Source organism: Chiloscyllium punctatum, chromosome 9 (assembly GCF_047496795.1).
Source record: "Chiloscyllium punctatum isolate Juve2018m chromosome 9, sChiPun1.3, whole genome shotgun sequence".
NCBI lineage: Eukaryota > Metazoa > Chordata > Chondrichthyes > Orectolobiformes > Hemiscylliidae > Chiloscyllium > Chiloscyllium punctatum.
In genome coordinates, this window is record NC_092747.1 from 735535 (window position 1) to 744967 (window position 9433).

At 43.1% G+C, this 9433-nt stretch overlaps 1 protein-coding gene across 2 annotated transcripts in view; it reads right to left on the bottom strand.

The window, feature by feature from the left end:
* LOC140481056 (protocadherin-16-like) overlaps window positions 1–7560 on the bottom strand; it is a 367181-nt gene extending 359621 nt beyond the window's left edge. Inside the window, exons 1-2 of one of the 2 annotated variants that reach the window (XM_072576652.1) lie at window positions 7078–7560; window positions 2560–2651 (exon numbers count right to left, since the gene is read on the bottom strand). The gene's annotated coding sequence lies outside the window, so the exon portion shown is untranslated. The remainder of the gene's footprint in view (window positions 1–2559; window positions 2652–7077) is intronic. The other variant, XM_072576651.1, reaches the window with a different exon arrangement.
* Window positions 7561–9433: the final 1873 nt, after the last annotated feature.

Sequence of the window (9433 nt, forward strand, 5' to 3'; positions counted from 1 at the left end):
GGTAATGTCATTTCCTGTAGTGATGTTATTTCCTGTGGTGAAGTCACTTCCTGCTCCTTTTCTCAGGGGGTGGTAGATGGGGTCTAACCCGATGTGTTTGTCGATAGAGTTCCAGTTGGAATGCCATGCTTCTAGGAATTCTCATGCGTGTCTTTGTTTGGCTTGTCCTAGGATGGATGTGTTGTCCCAGTCGAAGTGGTGTCCTTCCTCATCCACATGTGAGGATACTAGTGAGAGAGGGTCATGTCTTTTTGTGGCTAGTTGGTGTTCATGTATCCTAGCCACAAAAAAAAATTCCAGTTTCGTAGACTTTTCAGGCAGGACAGGAGAGGGTGTAAAAGAGAAGGTGGTGTCACACCTCCTTATTAATTAAGGAGGGACAATATCTTGGAAAGGTTTTTAATAGAGGCTCTGTGGATAGAACTTAGGAATAAAAAGGGAGAAGTCACATTATTGAGAATGTATTAAAGGCCCCTAAACAGTCAGCAGGCAACTAAGACGTGGATGTGCACTCAATTCACTGAGGCACGTAAAAATAATCAGATAATTACATTTCAACTTGCCCAACATTAACTGGAAAAGTCATAGTATAAGGGGTTAAGGGAGGGTAGATTTTGTGAAATATATTCAGGAGACCTTTTTATATCAATGTGTAGATCGTCTTACAAGAGATGGTGCAGTGCTAGACTGAATTCTGAGTAACGAAACTGATAGGTGTTTGAGGTGACATTGGGGGTAGCATTTTAGTGATAGCAATCACAATACTGTCTAAAAAAGGAGAAAGGTGGTCTGGAAAAAAGGGTTTTGGATTTGGGTAAGGCAAATTTTATTAAAATAAGGCAATTTCTGGCCAAAGTAGACTGGGAACAGCTACTTGAAGGTACATCTTCAGCAGAATAACAGTAGGAGGCATTCAAAAAGGCACTTGTGGGCCCAACCTGTTCACTTTAGGGTGAAGTGTCAGGGCGATGAGATCAAAGAGCCATTCAAGTTGGGAAGTATTCTGGTCTGGATAAAAAGGAAAAGGAAGATATACAACAGGTGCAAAGGAAGCAAATTAACAGTGTCGCTGGCAGAAAAATAACAGTGTAAGGGGGATCTTAAGAAAACACTTCAGAGAACAAAGACAGTGCATGAAGAAACACTGTTGGGCAAGATTAGGGAGAATCCCACGATATTTGATGAATGTATTTCGGGAAGAGGATAGCCAGAGAAAGAGCAGGACCCATGAGGGATGAAGGGGAAAATCTGAGCTTTGAGCTGCTGGGTATTGGGAAAATGTTAAACAAGAATGTCATATCTATCTTAACTTGAAAGGAGGAGGATGTAGATACAGAATTCGGGAAAATAGATAATGAAGTTCTTGAGCAGAAAGACATTGGGAATGAGAAGGTATCGGAGGTTTTGATTGGGCTTAAAAGTGGACAAATCCTAGGACTGAATGAGTTGTATCCCAGGATGCTGTGGGAATTGAGGGAGGAAAGTGCAGAGGCTCTGACCCAAATTTTTAATTGCCCTCTGGCCATAGGGGAGGTACCAGAGAACTGGAGGACAGCAAATGTGATTCCATTTTACAAGAGTAGTAATAGAGATAAACCAAAGGCTTACAGACCAGTCAGTTTCATATCTGTAGTAGGGAAATTATTTGTGAAAATTCTGTCGGGCAGAATTAATCTCCATTTCGGAGCAAGGTTTGATCAGGGATAGTCAGCATGGCTTTGTCAGAGGAAAGTCATGCTTAATAAATCTGGCTGAATTTTTTGACAAGGTTACCAAGTGTGTAGAAGAGGCAGTTAATGTAGTTTATATGGATTTCAGTGAGGCTTTTGACAGGGCATCCAGGGTAACTTGGCAAGATGGATCCAAAATTGGTTTGATGACAGGAATCTGAGGGTGGTGGTAGAAGGCTGTGTCTGTGACTAGAGCCCAGTTAGCAGCGATGTACCACAGGGATCAGCACTGGCTCCCTTATGGATTATACAAAGGTTGACTGGGAGTTTTTAGTAAGGAGGAAGCTCGTAGGTTACAGAAGAATACAAACAGATTAATCAGAAGGGCACATCAGTGGTAAATGGAATTTCACCCCGATATGTATGAGGTGATGCGCTTTGGAAGAATGAATACAAGTATGTCATTCAATGAATAGCAAAACACTAGGAAGCTCAAAGGAACAGCATGATCTCGGGGGTGTCTTTGTTCACAAATTATTGAAGGTAGCATGACAGGTTAATAGGGCAGAGTCAAAAAGTGTGGCGCTGAAAAAGCACAGCAGGTCAGGCAGCATCCAAGGAGCAGGGGAGCCGAAGTTTCAGGCAAAAGTCCTTCATCAGGAATCTTCCAGCACCACAGTTTTTGACTCTGATCTCCAGCATTTGCAGTCTTCACTTTCTTCTAGTCATTAATAGGGTAGTTATGAAGAAGGCATGCAAGACACTTGCCTTTTTCAGTCAACACAGAGATAAGAGTAGGGAGGTTATGGTGGAGCTGTACAGGACTTTGGTCAGACCATGGTTCTGGTTACCATACTATAGGAAAGATGTGAGTGCAGAGAAGACTTACCAGAATGTTGCCTGTGATGGAGCATTTCAGCGATGGAGAGAGACTGGATAAGCTCGGGTTGTTTCCTTTGAAGCAGAGAAGGTTGAGGGGACCTGACAGAAGTGGATAAGATGATGAAGAGCTTGGACAAGATGAATAGAAAGCAGCTGCTCCCTTTTGTTGAAGGGTCAATAACAAAGAAGCATAATTTTAAAGTAAAATGCAGGAAATTTTGGGATTATAGGCTCAATGGGCTGAAGACTATGATTTTTTGATCAGGGTCAGTCCACTGTCTAAATCCTTATCAGCTACATACAGTCTCTGGTAATGGCTTACTTTATACACAGAACAATTTTTGCTAATGATACAATATTGGTGAGATTGTCAATTAAAAGAATAATATAAAAGGTCTGTAGATAGATATAGGCAGGTACAGTGAGTGATGTGCCAGATGTGTATAACATGGGTATGTATGAAGGTATTCACTCTGATATCAAGAAGATGAAACAATATTTTTAAAAGGAAGAAAACTTTGAAATATCATTCAGAGGACCTTTGGAGTACTCCAACAAGAAGGCTGAAAAGTTAGCATGTAGGTGCAGCAAGCAATCAAGAAGGCAATTGACATGTTGGCCTTAATTGCAAAGGGATTTAAGAACAAGAATATCTTGCAACAATTGCATTGGCCTTTGCTGGGAAGCTTGCTGGAGCATTCCACACACTTCCAGCTTCCATCCTTCGGGGGGGTTACAATCACTTCAGAGGCAGCACAGTGAATATTCATTAGATTGAGAAGATTTGGTATGACAACAAGCAAAGTTAGTTGAGTCTACATTCTCTGGACTTGAAAAAATATGAAGCATTCAAGACTCTGAAGTGAGTTGACAGAATTGCCATCAGACCATCAGACCATGAGAACGAGGGTAGGTCCGATCAAGGACAGTGGTGGGAGACTGTGTATTGAGTCGGAAGAGATAGGAGAGGTCTTGAACAAGTACTTCTCTTCAGTATTTACGAACGAGAGGGACCGTATTGTTGAAGAGGAGAGTGTGAAACGGACTGATAAGCTAGAAGAGATACTTGTTAGGAAGGAAGATGTGTTGGACATTTTGAACAACTTGAGGATAGACAAGTCCCCCGGGCCTGACGGGATATATCCTAGGATTATGTGGGAAGCAAGAGAGGAAATTGCAGTACCGTTGGCAATGATCTTCTCGTCTTCACTGGCAACTGGGGTGGTACCAGGGGACTGGAGAGTAGCGAATGTTGTGCCCCTGTTCAAAAAAGGGAATAGGGATAACCCCGGGAATTACAGGCCAGTTAGTCTTACTTCTGTGGCAGGCAAAGTAATGGAAAGGGTACTGAGGGATAGGATTTACGAGTATCTGGAAAGACACTGCTTGATTAGGGACAGCCAGCACGGATTTGTGAAGGGTAGGTCTTGCCTTACAAGTCTTATTGAATTCTTCGAGGAGGTGACCAAGCATGTGGATGAGGGTAGAGCAGTGGATGTAGTGTACATGGATTTTAGTAAGGCATTTGATAAGGTTCCCCATGGTAGGGTTATGCGGAAAGTCAGGAGGCATGGGATAGAGGGAAATTTGGCCAATTGGATAGAAAACTGGCTAACCGGTAGAAGTCAGAGAGTGGTGGTAGATGGTAAATATTCAGCATGGAGTCCAGTTACAAGTGGAGTTCCGCAGGGATCAGTTCTGGGTCCTCTGCTGTTTGTAATTTTTATTAATGAACAAGGGTGGGTCAGTAAATTTGCAGATGATACAAAGATAGGTGGAGTTGTGGACAGTGAGGAGGGCTGTTGTCGGCTGCAGAGGGACTTAGATAGGATGCAGAGCTGGGCTGAGGAGTGGCAGATGGAGTTCAACCCTGCCAAGTGTGAGGTTGTCCATTTTGGAAGAACAAATCAGAATGCGGAATACAGGGTTAATGGTAGGGTTCTTGGTCAGGTGGAGGAACAGAGGGATCTTGGGGTCTATGTACATAGATCTTTGAAGGTTGCCACTCAGGTGGATAGAGTTTGTAAGAAGGCCTATGGAGTATTATCGTTCATTAGCAGAGGGATTGAATTCAAGAGTCGTGAGGTGATGTTGCAGCTGTACAAGACTTTGGTTAGGCCACATTTGGAGTACTGTGTGCAGTTCTGGTCACCTCACTTTAGGAAAGATGTGGAAGCTTTGGAGAGGGTGCAGAGAAGATTTACCAGGATGTTGCCTGGAATGGAGAGTAGGTCGTACGAGGATAGGTTGAGAGTTCTCGGCCTTTTCTCGTTGGAACGGCGAAGGATGAGGGGTGACTTGATCGAGGTTTATAAGATGATCAGAGGAATAGATAGAGTAGACAGTCAGAAACTTTTTCCCCGGGTACAACAGAGTGTTACAAGGGGACATAAATTTAAGGTGAAGGGTGGAAGGTATAGGGGAGATGTCAGGGGTGGGTTCTTTACCCAGAGAGTGGTGGGGGCATGGAATGCGCTGCCCGAGGGAGTGGTAGAGTCAGATTCATTGGCGACCTTTAAGCGGCATTTGGATAGGTACATGGATGGGTGCTTAATCTAGGATAGAAGTTCGGCACAACATCGTGGGCCGAAGGGCCTGTTCTGTGCTGTATTGTTCTATGTTCTATGTTCTATGTAGGAGCTGGAGTAGGCCATTCAGCACACTGAGTCTGCTCCACTATTCAGTATCACAGTATTCCAGCTGTGGGCTGACTACTGCCTTGCATAGTTTTAGCAAAACCTCCCTGCTTTCATACTCCATTCCCTTGAAATAAAGACCAACATTCCATTTGCCTCCCCAATTACCCACTGAAATTGAATGCTAGTTTTTTTTGTGATTCATGGATGAGGATTTAAGATCAGACATGATCTTACTGAATGGAAGAGCTGGTGTGCTGGGCCAAATGATCAACTCCTGCTCCTATTTTTTAATGTTCCTAAGTATCTTCCTTTGTTCCATACCTTTAATACCTCTGGTCAAAAAAAAATTCTATCAATCTCAGGTTTAAGATTAACAATTGATTGAAAATGAATTCTCATTTGTGGAAGGAAATATCTACCATCCTGTTTATGTAGAAACACCTCCCAATTTCTGTCCTGAAAGCTATGAATCTAATGTTATGACACTGATCCCTTTTACTCAACTCAACCATTGGAAGCAGTTTATCTCTTATCTGCTCTACCTTCTTTCACTGACATCTTGACAACTTCAAGCAACTCACCCATCAACCAGAATTCCAGGAAATACAATCCTAGTTTATACAATCACTCCTCATCATGTAACCTTTTGTGTCTCGCTATCATTCTGGTGAATCTTCATTGCACTCCTGCAAAATCAATATTCCCTCCTGTATATTTGGGGCCAGAACTGCTCCCAGTAATTGCAGGTGTAGTCTACCAGGGCTTTGGAAAACCACCACAGGACACCTCCTCCCCTCCTCCCCCATATTCCAGTCCTAGTTGTAAAGATCAGCATTCCATTGGCCATTTTCTTTATTTTCTCTGTCCATGACATTTAAAGATCTTTTTACCCCCCAAATCTGCATCCCTAGCCTCAAGAAGCTTTGAACCTCCCCTGTTTGTGGATTTTCATCTGTGAGATTTGATTCGGTTTTATCCTTTTCTGGTCCAAAGTGGATGACCTCAAATTTGTTAACAGAATTGGCCTCTTCTATCTCTTCCTAAAATCTCTCATTTTGTAATTTCTTCCTTGTACTGCTCATACCTCACAGAATGTCACTGACTAATAGCGACTTCTGTGCCATCCTCGTGGAATGCGACGAATAACTAGTCTTTTATAAATAACTGAATACATTTGTCCTCTATTCCTGCCTCTCGTTTCCACATTCTCCTCACAAGGTCCTGCCAATGAGTTTTCTGTTGACACCTTCAGGTTCCTCGACTGGACTCTTCAGTTTCTATTGTTTCTTTTCATTGTTCTTCCTCGGAATCTCTCCCTTCCCTCTCCCCTGTCTTCGCTCTCAGCAGCTGGTTCCTGCCCATTGACATCATTCTGGATCCGGGAAACGGCACCGATTCTCCCAATTTCACTGGAGCCCAGGTCATTACTTTCAAAAAGAACACGGCCCCCAGCACCAGCCCGAGGGGCTGAATCGCCTGCCTCCAGACAAATTGTCCCCAGCTGCCCCAACCCGTTGGCACACACACAACTCCACACCCCGCCGGACCCCAATACTCTTCCACTTCTCCAGGTGCTCTCTCTCTCTCTCTCTCTCTCTGTTCTCCACTTTGCTATCTTCCACTGGACCCTTGCCACTTTTTAAAAATGTATTTTCCTTTCTCAGTTCTCCCCCTCTCATTCCCTTTCTCCGGGAATGTTCCCCCTCCCTTTGCCCGCTCCTGTCTTTCTCCATTCCCACCTTCCCCTCTCCCTTTATCTTTCTCGCTCTGTGTTTAGGGTTTTTTAAATCTTTCTTTCCTTTTTCCTCTCCGTCTTTCTTTCTTCCTCCGTTTCTTTCTCCATCTCTACGTCCTCTTTTCTTTACATTTCCATCTATCTCACTTACCCCGAGCCGAATCGATTTCTCTCCCGCTCCAGTTTCTCCCGAATTCAGGTTCCGGACTCGGTGCCGCAGTCCTGAGAACATGAAAACAGCGCAGCACCGGGAAGGGCGGTTTACATCCCGGACCGAGACCGGGAGTGGGACTGAGACCGGGATCCGGAGCCGCTGCTGCAGCCGCGCAGGCTGAGCTCAACACGTCAGCACCACCCCCTGACAGACAGAGAGAGAGAGAGAGAGAGAAAACCCTAAAACACACACACGCACACAGAAAACCCTCGATCAGAGAGAGAGAGAGAGAAAACACTAAAACAAAGAGACAGCGAGAAAACACTAACGCAGAGAGAAAGAGAAAAAACCCTAAAACAGTGAGAAAGACAAAAAAAACCCCTAAAACAAAGACAGAGAGAAAATCCCTAAAATAGAGGGGGGGGAAATCCCTAAAACGGAGAGAGCAAGAGAGAAAAAACTCTAAAACAAAGAGAGAGAGAAAACCTGAAAATAGAGGCAGAGAGAAATCCTAAAAAAGAGAGTGAGAGGGAAAACCCAAAAACAGAGACAGAGAAAGAAACCCCAAAAACAGAGAGAGAAAACCCTAAAACAGAGAGAGAAAAAACTTTAAAATAGAGCACATGAGAGAGAAACCCCTAAAACAGAGAGAGAGAGATAAGCCCTAAAACACAGAGATAGAGAGAGAACCCTAAAACAGAGAGAGAAAAAAACCTTAGAGAGAAGCGTTAAAACACAGAGATAGAGAGAGAGAGAGAATCCTGAAAGAGAGAGAGAGAGAGAAATCCCGAGAGAGGGAAGCCCTAAAACAGAGACAGAGAGAGAGAAAACCATGAAACAGACAGGAAAAAACCTAAAACAGAGAGAGAGAAAAACCCCAAAACAGACAGAAAAAAACCCTAAATGGAGAGAGAAAACTCTAAAAAGAGAAAGAGAGATCGCAAGACAGAAAATCCTAAAACAGAGCAAAAAATCCTAAAACAATGAGAGATTGAAAAGATCCTAAAACTGAGATAGAGAGAGAGCAAGAGAGAGAAAACCCCTAAAGCAGAGAGAGAGGAACTCCAAAATTCAGAGAAGTGGAGAGGAAAACCTAAAACAGGGGAAAAAATCCTAAACAGAGAAAGCATATATCCTAAACAGAGGGAGAGACAGAGAAACCCTGAAACAGGGACCAAGAGAAAACCCTAAAGATGAGAGAGAGAAAAAAACCATAAAACGGAGAGACAGAAACCTCTAAAACAGAGAGAGAGTGTGAGAGATAGAAAGCATTAACTCAGTGTGTGTGTGTGTGTGTGTGAGAGAGAGAGAGAGAGAGCTGGAGACAGAGGGAGAGAAAACCCTAAAGCTGAGAGAGAGAGAAAGAAAACCCAAAAACAGAGGAGACAAAAGACTCCAAAACAGAGTGAGACAGTAAACCCAATAACGCAGAGAGAAAACGCTAAACAGAGAGAGAAAATGCTAACACAGAGAGAGAGAGAGACCCTAAATTAGAGAGAGAGAGAGAGACAGAGAGAGAAACCCTAATACACACACTGAGAGAGAGAGAAAACCCTATAACATAGAGGGAGCAAACCCTGAAACAGAGAGAGACAAAAAACTTTAAAAAGGAGAAAGCGCAAGATTGAAAATTATAAAACACAGAGAGAGCGAACTATTCAGTATCGAGACAGGGTATTCAGTATCGAAGCAGACTATTCAGTAACGAAGCAGATTATTCAGTATCGAAGCAGGTTGTTCAGGATCAAAGCAGACTATTCAGTATCGATGCAGACTATTCAGTGTTGAAGCAGCGTATTCAGTATTGAAGCAGGCTATTTAGTATCAAAGCAGGGTATTCTGTATCAAAGCAGGGTATTCAGTATCATAGCAGATTATTCATTATCAAAGCAGACTTCAGTATCGAAGCAGGTTATTCAATATCGAAGCAGACTATTCAGAATCGAAGAGAAAGTGAGGACTGCAGATGCTGGAAGGGCTTATGCCCGAAACTTCGATTCTCCTATTCAGTATGAAGCAGACTGCTCGGTATTGAAGCAGGTTATTCAATATCGTAGCTGGTTATTCAGTATAAAAGCAGAGTATTCAGTATCAAAGCAGGTTCTTCAGTATCGATGCAGGTTATTCAGTATCGAAGGAGAGTATTCAATATCGAAGCAGGTTATTCTTTATCGAAGCAGGTTATTCAATATCAAAGCAGGTTAGTCTGCTTCGATACTGAATAGTCTGGATCGATACTGAATAACCTGCTTCGATACTGAATACTGTCTTGATACTGAATAATCTGCTTCAATACTGAATAACCTGAAGTAGGGTATTCAGTATCGAACCCGATTATTCAGTACCAAAGCAG